Below are 12,468 nucleotides of genomic sequence, written 5' to 3'. Positions count from 1 at the left end.
AAGATTTTCTTCGGAGTATATATCAAAGGGTAGAGTTGCTGGGTTGTAGGATTTAGGTATCTTCAAATTTACCAAGTAGCAACAAATTGTTTTGTAGAGTGGTTATATAAATACACTGTTCTATTCACACTAGCAGTCTATAAGATTCCCCATAGTCTCACATCCTTGCCAAATCTCGACACTGTCAGAAATTTTAACCTCTCACCAAAATGATTAATGTGAAATGAAAGCTTTTATGATTTTAGTTTGAATTTTCCTGATTTACAGTGAGCTTGAAAATCATTTCATATTTATTGGCCATTAATTTTTCTTTTTCTATGAAATGTCATTTTAGACCTTTGAATTATTTTTTTACTTAGTTGATTCATAAGAGTTTTTTTACATAGTCTTGCTGAAAATCTTTTGTTGATTTTATATGTGGCAAATATCTTCTTCAAATGGGATAGAGCTTGTATTTTCACTTAAAACATGTATCCTCATAAATTGAAATGTTAAACTATGATTAAAATTATTTCAAAACAAGTCTATGTAGTTTCTGCTTTCAAAAAAAAAGTTCTTTCCCCAAAAGGGGAGCTTTAATGTTTTAAAATTTTGCATTTTACATTAAGCTTCCATCTTCTTGGATTAGATTGTTCTATACTGTGAAAGGTAAGCACCCACATTTATATTTTCCCTAACTGAAAAACCAATTGCCTCAGCACCATTTATTAAATGGGCCACCCTTTTCCCTGACTGATGTGTTTTCCACCGTGGTCATATAGCACAATTCTGTCTATGCCAGAGTCTGTTTTTGAGGTCTGTTTTATGTTCCACTGGTTATCTGTCTATCCCTGAGTGAATCTCATCCTCTTTTAGTTACTATGACAGAATAGAGAGGCAGTGCAGTGTCATGCTTAGGAGTGTGGACTCTGACACCAGTTACCTTGATTTCTAGTTCAGTTCTATCAGTGTTACTTGTGTGACCCGGGGTAGGTTCTCTATCCTTACTATTCCCTGCTTATAAAAATGTAGATAATCACTCTATTCTAAAGGTTAGTTGTGAAGACTAAATCAGTCAATATATATATTTTTTAAACTTATAAAAATGCTGATGTATAGTAATGCTTCATATACATTAGCATTTCTTTAAAAATTAATTTTTCATGACATGCATTTCTTTCAGACTGTCAAGAAAGCTGGGCCAAAAAAGCAAAGTCTGTTATTAGAAAGGCAAATAAAAACCATTTTCCGTCCTCTCCCCATTTTAAAAATGTAATTAATATCATTACTTCTCAGGTCATACCTGCTGTCCTCAAACCTGCTGTCATTTCTCCGTGAGGAATTGTCCTTGACAAGTATTTTGGCCCCTTGCCCTGGCCTGCTACCAGCCTTCTGCTTATTTCCTCGGACCTGCCGTGTGATGTATTGTTTCCAGCCTCAGCATTGTTTAATGTTCATATACCAAACACTAATTGAAGTTTCCAGGAGCTTATTCCTCCAAGCCAACTTTGTGCTAGTGCTGGGTCCAATCTGTCCAAGGCCCCTTGGGAAATCATCCATCCAAATACAGGGATGCACGGACTTGGTTGTCTGGCTACAAACCAGAGGTCTCTCCATGGTCCACTTGGCCTTTGAGTCCTTGGCCTTGAAAGTCTACATTTTAGGAGAAGGTCTGTTTGTTAATGGAGAGATGGAAGTATCTCTGAAAGTCCTCTGAAAGGCTGTCTGAATAAAGAATAGGCACAGATGTGCACAAACAGTGACTAGAGTCTCCAGGTTGCAATATGCTCCATGTGATCTGCCTGAGACAGGGTAAAAAGTATGTGTTGGATGAAGGGATGGTGATGATATATTTTATCTTTGTAAATTCCCTTCTCCAAAAGGTTTTCTCACACAATCTTCATCTTATCGTCTTGCAAAAAACAAAGTTTGTCACTCACTCATTATCAGCCTCGTTTTTACCATTTAAAAACTAAAGAAATGGCAAACACGGGATTTTATCAAAGTTAAACAATGACATGTCTCTTCTCTCATCTTCTCATTTAGCACTTTTTGAATGTCTGGCAGGAACTTTAGCTACTAGACAAGAAAAGATGATTAAAACAAGGTTCTTGACCCCACTTTCTATCTTGTCCAGTCCCCTTCAGCTTCATGTTGCAGAGGTAAAAGTGTAAGTACATTTGTATGAAATATATGTGCAAATGCTACCACAGATATATGCAGAAAGCACTAACAGGACCAGGATTACAGAAGTCTAAATTCTACTTAGAATGACCAAGGTCTTAAAGAACCAACAGAAGCTTACAAGGTAAAAAATGAAAGACATGAAATAATAAAGCATTAAAGGAGAAATAAAGCATTAAAAGAATGACCAAGGTCTTAAAGAACCAATAGAAGCTTCCAAGGTAAAAAAGCAAAGACATGAAAGAATAAAGCATTAAAGGAGAAATTAAAGAATAAAGCATTCCATTTCAGGAATGGAAGAGAGTTCAATTGGGATTTAAAAATGAGGCGGATACAGCACAAAAGGAGGTGAAAAATTGAGGTTAGGAAAATAGAGAATTTATTTCTGAAGAGTGAGGCTATAAACATGTCTACATATTACGTGAGCACCAGTTTTCAATTATTTTGGGTATATACCTAGAAGAGGACTCGCTAGATCACATGGTAATTCTATGTTTAAATTTTTGGTGAATTTCCAAACTGTTTTCCACAGCAGCTGACACATTTTACATTCATACTAGCAAGGGATATGGGTCCAGTTTGTCCTCATCCTTGCCAACATTTGTTATTTTCCAAATTTTTGGTTGCCAACAATTCTTATATTCCAGCTTTTTTATTAGAACATTCTAGTGGATGTGAAATGATAGTTCACTGTGGTTTTGATTTGTATTCTTCTACTGACAAAGAACATTGAACATCTTTCAGTACACTTGGTCATTTGTAGATCTTCTTTGGAAAAATGCCTATTCAAGTCTTTTGTCACTTTTGACTGAGGGTCTGTTTTGGTTGTGAGTTTTAAGAGTTCTTTATAGGTCTTAGATAGTAGACCCTTGTCAGAGAGATGATTTGCAAATATTTTCCCCTATTCTTTAGATTATCTTTTCACTTTCTTGATAATGTCCTTTGATATAAAAGTTTTGAATTTCTATCAATTTTGATGTATTTTTCCTTTTATTGCTCATGCTTAGAGTATATATAAGAATATAATGCCAAATTTATGGTTATAAAGATTTACCTCTATGTTTTCTTCTAAGAGTCTTATGGCTTAGAACTTATATTTACATTGTTGATCCATTTTGAGTTAATTTTGCATATGGTGTGATGTAGGAATCCAACTTCATTCTTTCACAAATGAATAGTCTTGGAACTCATCAAAAATCAGTTAGCTATAAATGTATGCGTATTTGTATGTACAGACGTACATATCTCAGTTCTGTTTCATTGATCTATAAGTCTACCCTAATGCCAGTACCATACTATTTTCATTACTGTAGTTTTGTACTAAGTTTTGATATTGGGAAAAATTAGTCTTTTAATTTTGTTATTCTCTTACAAAGTTGTTTTCGTTATTTCGAGACTGAATTACAGTTCGCCAGAGAAATGAAACTAATAGGTGATAGACAGATTATGATAGATGGATAGAAGAAGAGGTTTATTTATAGGAATTGGCTCACTTGAGAAGTCCTTAACCTGCTGCTGCAAGCTGGGAGACAGGAAAACCAGTGGCATAATTCAGTCCAAATCTGAAGACCTGAGAACCAGCAAAGCTGATGGTATAATTTCCAGTGTGAAGTCAAAGACCTGAGAACCAGGAGCTCAGGAAGAGAGAGCACAAGAATTTGCCTTCCTTACCTTTTTTCTTCAACTTAGGTTCTCATATCATGAGGCCCACCCACACTGATAAGGACAGATCTCCTTTACTCAGTCTACAGATTCAAATGCTGAATCTCTTCCAGAAATGCTCTGAGAAACATACCCAGAAAGGATGTTTTAGCAGCTACCTGGGCATCCTTTGGCCCAGTCATGTTGACATATAAAATAAATTATCACAGGGCTCCTGGCAGTTACACATGAATTTGAGAATCAGCTTTTTCATTTCTGCAAAAAAGACTATGGGAATTTTGATAGGGATTGCATTGAATAGATGGATCATTTTGACAGTATTGTCATCTTAACAATATTAAGTCTTTTAATCCATAAATAATGGATGTCTTTTCATTGGTTTAGGTCTTTAATTTCTTTTCATCAAGTTGTTATAGTATTCAGTTTACAAGTCTTTAGTGTCTTTGTTTAAATTTATTCCTAGGTATTTTCCTTTTGGATACTAATTTCAATGGAATTGTCCAAACAAATAACAGTCAGGCATAAGGAAGACACCACATATATAAGATCTATCAAAACCAACAGAAATTAGAATAAGATCTATAGGGCTATACCTGGAAATGGGAATTTTCAGATGTAGATTTTACAGCAGTATGTATACTATGTTTTAAGAAGGTAAAAGTTTACAAATTTCAGCTTGTCCATGAAATTTTATGTAACTTATCTGAAAACAACAAAGTAGAGTTTCCAATCAGAAGAAAATCTATGACCATGTGTTCAGCTGACTCTGCTTTCATTATAACAAGAACAACTATTATTTTTGGAGTACTTATTACTGCCAGGTTCTATTTAAAATGAATTATAGGGGCATCTGGGTGGCGCAGTCGGTTAAGCGTCCGACTTCAGCCAGGTCACGATCTCGCGGTCTGTGAGTTCGAGCCCCGCGTCAGGCTCTGGGCTGATGGCTCTGGGCTGATGGCTCGGAGCCTGGAGCCTGTTTCCGATTCTGTGTGTCTCCCTCTCTCTCTGCCCCTCCCCCGTTCATGCTCTGTCTCTCTCTGTCCCAAAAATAAATAAAAAACGTTGAAAAAAAAATTTAAAAAAAAATAAAATAAAAAAAAAATAAAATGAATTATATATTTTAACATGTATAATCTTTACAGCAATGAGATAAATACTATTACCTCATTTTTCAGATGAGAATACAGAGGCAAAAAGACCATAAAGCACTTGCCCAGTATCACAAAGCTGGTAAGAACTAAAGTCAGGTTTTAGGCCCTAGTCTCCAAATCTTAGGATATTAAAAGACTAAATACTCTTTTAACACAAGTACATCAGTTCCTTATAGTAATACAAGTAACTTTTAAGAATATGAGATTTTTTTTAAGAAAGTATTTCATTTCACAAATATATACCACACAAACTATCAGATTCTCAAAAGTTTTATTCTAGAAAAAAATTGAAAATGTACATTATAAGCTGAAGCTGGGCCAATAACTTTAAAAGAAAAGGAAGCAGAGAAATAGAAAAGTCACACATGACCTGGGTCTTCATGGATGGAAATGATTTGTACATTTGGAGAAAGAAAAACAGAAGGGTCTCACAGATAGAAGGAATAACACCTGATGTGTTCAGGGACTATGTCTCTTTCCTTGTGCCTGGAACATTGAACATATAGACTCCCTTGAAGGGAGTTTCATTGAGAATGGAGGAAAAAGAGTTAAAAAAGCAAACAGGGGCGCCTGGGTGGCTCAGTCAGTTAAGCTTCCAACTCTGGCTCAGGTCATGATCTCACAGTTCGTGAGGTTGAGCCCCGCGTAGGGCTCTGTGCTGACAGCTAAGAGCCTGGAGCCTGCTTCGGATTCTGTGACTCCCTCTCTCTCTGCCCCTCCCCCCACTCATGCTCGCTCTCTGTCTCTTCCAAAAATAAATAAACATAAAAAAAATTTAAAAAGCAAAGATTCAGTTCTGAAGTGATAAACTGAGGTTGTGAAAGGTTTCAACTAATTTTCATGTGGCTTTCATATCAATCTTTTAGCAAAGTAAAATTACCAGGGGCTTTGAACAGGGCAGTGATGTGATCAGAGCTATATCTTGGAAGATGACAGCAATTCTCAGTATAGACTGAGCCAGCAGACCAGCTTGGAAGCAACCGCCACAGTTAGGGAAAGAGAACCTTACAAACTCTCATAGGGCAATGGCTAAGAAAAAGAGAATCCATTTTAAAATGCAGTACTTAGACAAAGCTTAAGCAAAAAGAGGAATGGAAACAATCTACTAAATCAGAATTTTAAAATGTAGGAAAATGAGACCCTTTGCTATGTGGCTAGAATTATCTATGCAATTGCTTCAAACATCTTTTTTAATAAGAATGACTGTAAATTTAATTTCAGTATATTTACATCAAGAAAATTTTTGCATTCTCTTGACTTCTTTGTTTAAACTGTTTTGATTACATATCTTGACTCATCACATGTCGACTTTAATAGAAAAAAATAACTTAAAATTTTTTTTCATCCCACCTTTGCTATAATCAAAATGTTTGAATCCAAGAAGGTCTTTGGAGCTCAGTTTTTCTTAAAATTAAGGAGACTTGGAGCACCTGGGTGGCTCAGTCAGTTAAGCATCTGACTTTGGCTCAGGTCATGATATCATGGTTCATGAGCTCGAACCCCACATCTGGCTCTCTGCTGTCAGCACAGAGCCCACTTGAGATCATTTGTCAACCCCTCTCTCTGTCCCTCCCCTGCTTACACTCTCTCTCCCTCAAAAATAAAATAAACATTTAAAAAATGTAAAAAAAAAATTAATGAAGGGAAACTGAACTAACCATCTCTCTAAAATCAATTGCCTCTGTACAGATTGTCACATGAATGATATGGTTATTTACATCCCACAGAGAAAAAGTCATTCAAACCTACATTCTAAATAAGGCTCAAGCACCTATAACACCTGTATTAAAGTGATTTTTAAGAACATCAGCAATCCCATGATCCCACTCTCTGTCTGCATGAAAGGGTTCCTCATCTTTCTTTGCTCTTTGCTGTGCTCTTTCAATCTTCAGAAAGAAGGAAGCTAAGATTTCTGGACTTAACAAAAAACCCATTCCCAAAAGAGCAGCTCTGTCTTCCCCTGAGATGACTGGCTGAGGAGCTGGGCAGAGGAAACCTCAGACTAGAGCATTAGCCAATGGTGCATGTGACCGGATGTAGGGGAGGAGCAATGGCAGATTTGTTTCCAGGGCTGTAAACACGCTGCCTCTCAGCGCCTTAGAGATTGTTCCTGTAGAGGAAGTGGCATTCAATAGTATTTGCTGACTACTCCTGACAGCCTCAGCTGGCATCACACAAACCAGAGAGGAGGAGGCTGCTAGCAATTGTTTAATTATGTGACCTTGTTGCTCTTCAGGTCTCCTCAATCCTTGAGATTGGCTAGAAACCCTAATATACCCTGTGTGAACAAAGAGCTTTCCTGAAGACTTCTGCTAGTTCTGTGAAGACTTCTCAAATTCTCAGGCTCTCTTCTGCCTTCAAGTGTTTCTTTCCAAGCTGTTTTCCTGTGTCTCCACAACACTAAGCCTGGTTGTGTCACACACACACAACCAAAATCAACAAACATTCTTAATAAAAATGATTAAGAATGCAAGGGTTATTACTGAATAAATGGAGAAAGCTGATACCAGCGGGTGGGCATTGACTAATCCATCTGCACAATCACCTTCAACTTGCATAGAAAAAGGTCTTGTTCTTTTTCCTTAAAAGTTTGTGAGACAAACCTCAGGGAGTGCTCCCCTTCCACAGGAATTCTGGTTCACTTTATTGGGATGGGACTCAGGAATGTGAATTTTCAGCAGTTATACAGGAACTGATACAAGAGACCACTGGGCCACACGTAAACTGTGCATTCGGGTCTCATTTTCCCCCTGAGAAGCTTATCAATGAATTTAAGGGCAGATGTTCAACCTACTGAATCTCTAGATTTTGAGTTCAAACCCCATGTTGAGTGTAGACATTACTTACAAATAAAAATCTTTAAAAAATTAAAATACACAAAAGAGTAAAATTTAAGTCTTCCTTCTAGTCCACTCTCAGAAGTAACCACTATTAGTTTTATTAGAGATTTATGTCATATTTAATACTCTCATATAAAATCTGCTTTTATATTTATTTTGTATCTATTTCTGAAAGTTTTAAGGTTTCTTCTTTTCCTTGAGAAGTTAAATTTCACAGACTGTGCCTAGGTATGATGTTTATTAGAGAGTTTTGTTTTGTAATGTGTTGGTTGTTTTTAAGTTCTTATGATGGGGCTCCTGGGTGGCTCAGTTGGTTGAGCATCCGTCTTCAGCTCATGTCATGGTTTGTGGGTTCAAACCCTGTATTGGGCGCACTGCTATCAGTGTGGAGTCCACTTGGGATCCTCTGTTCTCATCTCTCTCTGCTCCCCCCACAAAGATAAAAAAAATAAATTTGTTCTTCTGATGATTTCATTCAAAACTGTGAATAATTTTGAAAAAATATAGCATATTAACAATGTGTTGTTTTTTCTTACAGTATTATTTTTGTTCTTCTATTGCTCAATGTTGTAACTTTATACTCCCAGTTGTAAACTACAACTCCCAGGCTTTGTCATATAAATTTCAGAGTGTATTTATGAAATCCTTGAAAGATGGTAAGCACATATACATCCTTCCGTTTTTCTGCTCTCTTTTCCACTTCCTGGTTTAAACAATTCTCCACTTCTCCACTTCCTGGTTTAAATGATTAAACATTTACAGCTTGTAGCCTAATCAAAAATCATCTTCTATGTTTTCCATAAAAGTTGATTCTAAAATTTTCTCACCCAATGAAAGTATTAATAATATTAGTATTATGTAAATATTACTCTCTAGAGAAGCAAGTAGTGAAACAAGATCCACAAGGAAGGAAAATTAATCTTGTGTCCTTACCTCAGTGTTGCTTGAGAGAGAATGCCTCAGGCACCCAGGCCAAGGAGTTTTCTATGGTTTCTTTACTTTTTTTTTTTTATTTTCTTTTTAATGTTCTATTTATTCTTGAGAGAAAGAGAGAGCGTGAGTGAGGAGGGGCACAGCGAGAGAGGGACACAGAATCCAAAGCAGACTCCAGGCTCTGAGTTGCCAGCACAGAGCCCGACGTGGGGCTTGAACTCACAAGCCATGAGATCATGACCTGAGCTGAAGTCAGACCCTCAACCAACTGAGCCACCCAGGCACCCGTTTACTTTTTTACTTTGATTGCTGCAACTCATTGTTATTGTTGTACCTTAAGAGTTATTGCCATTGTCGGTTTACCAGAATATGTCCTATGGCAATATTTTCAAGTTGAGTATAATATAAATAGTTCGATACCTAATACCATGCATATTTGAAAAATACCTGTGTGTGTTTGTGTGTGTTTTGTTACAGGAGGGTGGGAGAGACGCTGGTCCTTGTCTCACAGAATTGAAGAATGAATCTTAGGACAACAGAGAGTGAGCAAAACGATGGAATTTATTGAGAGAAAGTGTAAAGCCCTCAAGAGTGAGAGGGGTCCTGATTGGGTTGCTGCTGAGGATTTCTGTCCCCGACTTTTTCTTGAGACCTTATCAGAAAGTTTGTGAGACTTCATGCATGGCACCTCACTTGGGTAAGTCTGGAAAAGGTTTATCTCATCCCTTTTTTTCCCCCAAACTCTGCTGCCATTGCCTCTTCCTCAGTCTCCCACTTGTAGCTGCAGTCTGCCTTCCTGAACGTCCCTTATCTCTCCCTGCCTAATGTTAACCCTTTCCCTATCGACTTTCACACCTGATTAGTAGTTGTGCAATGCATAGAGATACTGGAAACTGGTAATTCAGATACTTCAGAATTTTGAAGGAATTTCTATGTCATTTTAGTGTGTAAGCAGATGAGACTTGGAGGCAAATGGCAGAGGATTAAAGGTGGGCCTTGATAAGTAGCTCCTTAGCCACTTTGGTATATTACTTTGCTTTTCTGTACCTTACCTTTCTCGTTCATAAAATGAGAATAATATTAAGATTGCGGTGAGAATGAGTTAATGCATGTAAAATATTTAGCTTAGTGCCTATGACTTAGTAATATTCAGAAAAGGCTGACTATTCTTTGAGGTAGCCAGAATCGCTAATGAGAGGTTGATGTTATATTTATTTCATACTCTCATATACAATCTGCTTTTATATTTATTTTGTATCTATTTCTGTAAGTTTTAGATTTCTTCTTTTCCTTGAGAAGTTAAATTTCACAGACTGTGTCTAGGTATCATCTTTAATCATCCATCCTCCCCAGTTATAGATAGATCTTTGAAGTATGAATTCTGTCTTTGCCTTGGGGAAATTTTATTTTTTATTTATTTGATTACTTATTTCCTCTACAATCTATATTCTCTATTTCTGGAAATGATTTCAGAGAGATATATCTATCCTGAGTCTATTCTGCATTTCTCTTCACGTTTCTTAACTATTTTCTATTTCTACAGTATTGCTGTAAATTGCAGATGTCCTTAGGTTTTCTTCCCTACTGACAAACTGCCCATTCATTGACTTATTTCAGTAGTTAAATACACTGATTTTCAGGAAACATCACTTGTTGCCTGATTGCTAGTTTTTCATAGCAGCCTATTCTGTTTCTTGGATACAATATTCTCCTAAACCTCCCATAGGATGCAAATTAGAATTGTATTCTCAATTTTCCCTGAATTATCTCACCCTCCTCTGGGATTGGATGCTTTGTCATTCATCCAGCTTAGTTATTATCCATTCTTTTCCTGTGCTCCTCTAATGCCTGGTGAACTTTGTGTGTTTATTTATATAGAGATGTTTTACAGAATTGTGATCAAAGTTATATATATATATATATATATATATATATATATATATATATATACATATATATATATACATACATACACACACACACACATATATGTAGGATATATATATATAGGATATATACATACATATATAGGATACACACACACACACACACACACACACACACACACACACATATATAGGATATATATATATAGGTTAAAATTTCAAATGTGGCCTTTAAAACAATGCTGTCAAACAGCAATCACAGCACCCTTCCATCCCTGGAAACTTCCTCCAGGTCTCAGACATGGAGTGGTCACTTTCTAGTCTTTCATCTTCTCTTGTATGCAACTCAGTTTTTCTAAATAATGTGCTCATATTTCTCAAAGTTCACCTATCAGTTCTAGGCACCCTGTACTAAGTTTTTACTATGGAAGATGAAAACTTAGCTCTCATATTATGATCCCAGTATACACTTGCCTCTTCATATTTTTAGATCACGGTATTTGGTTAAATCAATACGCAGTATTTACACTATGATTTCACAGACATACTTTTACATTGTATTCATTCTTTTTTAGGGTTTGTTGTGCTTCTTGAAGCTGTGGATTACCATCATTCTCTGTGGAAGAATTGCTCAGCCAGATACTAGTCTAGAAGCAGAAGACTCCTTTTGACTTGAGTTTAAAACTTGTTAAGGAGTCAAGATCTTTAGCTTTGTCTTCAAGGTAATAAACATGTGGAAAGTTTGTCTGCAAACTCAGTATGTTGGCTTGAACTAGGTAGATAATGAAAAGAAAAACAGATTTACATGAGCAAAAGATTGAGAGTATTTTTCCATCTTCCTTAACTTTTTTTAAGCATGCAATGCAATGAATGTCTAGGAAGTGCTAAATTTTCATGCTTATCTTACAATCCAATAAAAATCCAGTAAATAATTTAATACTAGTCTTATTAAAATCAGGCTTAAGTATGCATTTGACAGACTTCCCATACTATAGCTAACACCTTTTTTTTTTTTTAATATTCTAAGGAAAGTATTCAAACTTAGACTTCTGTTTGGTTAAATATAAATCCACAGAGAATGCAATCAGTTTCCTCAGGTTCTAGAAACAAAAAATCATTAGTTAACTCTTTAAATTTCCTCTCATTATTCAAGTCATACTCCATTAGCAAATATTTCCTAGTGGTGCTATAAAAATTTCTCAACACTAAAGATCATTTTTGGTCTTCACCTGTAGGATAGTCTTGTAACAGGAATCAAATAATTACCTACATCAGTGATAAACAACATTGTTGAACCAAGACCAACTAAATTTCAAGGAAAATTAAAAATGAAGCATGAACTACTTCCTATTTTCCCATTCCAATGGAACTTTTTTTTTCTTTTTAAGCCCACAGAGAAAAACATGGGTATTCTGATAACTTAAATCAAGGGTTAGCAAACTATGTGCAAAGGTATACAAGAGCCGAACAGTAAATATTTTAGATTTCATGGGTATAATATCTAGGCCCTTGTAACTCAAAAGACAATACATTTAGAAAAAGTGGATATGGCTGTGTTCTAATACAATTTTATTTAAAAAAAACTCAGTTTTCCATAGTTTTCCCCACATCAGAAAATCATCCTTTCCATCACACTCAGCCTTTCTTCCAGTCCCATGAAATGCTCCAAAGGGGCCAAACCCTCACCAAGCTCAAAAACTGTCTAGAAATTCCACTAGATGACTATGAAGCAGCATCACCACCTGTACCTACTAGAATGATGATTCTGTGCGTGGCAGACTTGTAACTGAGAAAGCAAAGAGTAAAAGTCCACATTTACTCCCTCTTTGCAAG

Source organism: Panthera tigris, chromosome D3 (genome assembly GCF_018350195.1).
Source record: "Panthera tigris isolate Pti1 chromosome D3, P.tigris_Pti1_mat1.1, whole genome shotgun sequence".
In the NCBI taxonomy this organism is placed as follows: Eukaryota; Metazoa; Chordata; class Mammalia; order Carnivora; family Felidae; genus Panthera; species Panthera tigris.
The sequence above is the reverse complement of the archived record's forward strand: the minus strand, read 5'-3'. Positions refer to the sequence as shown.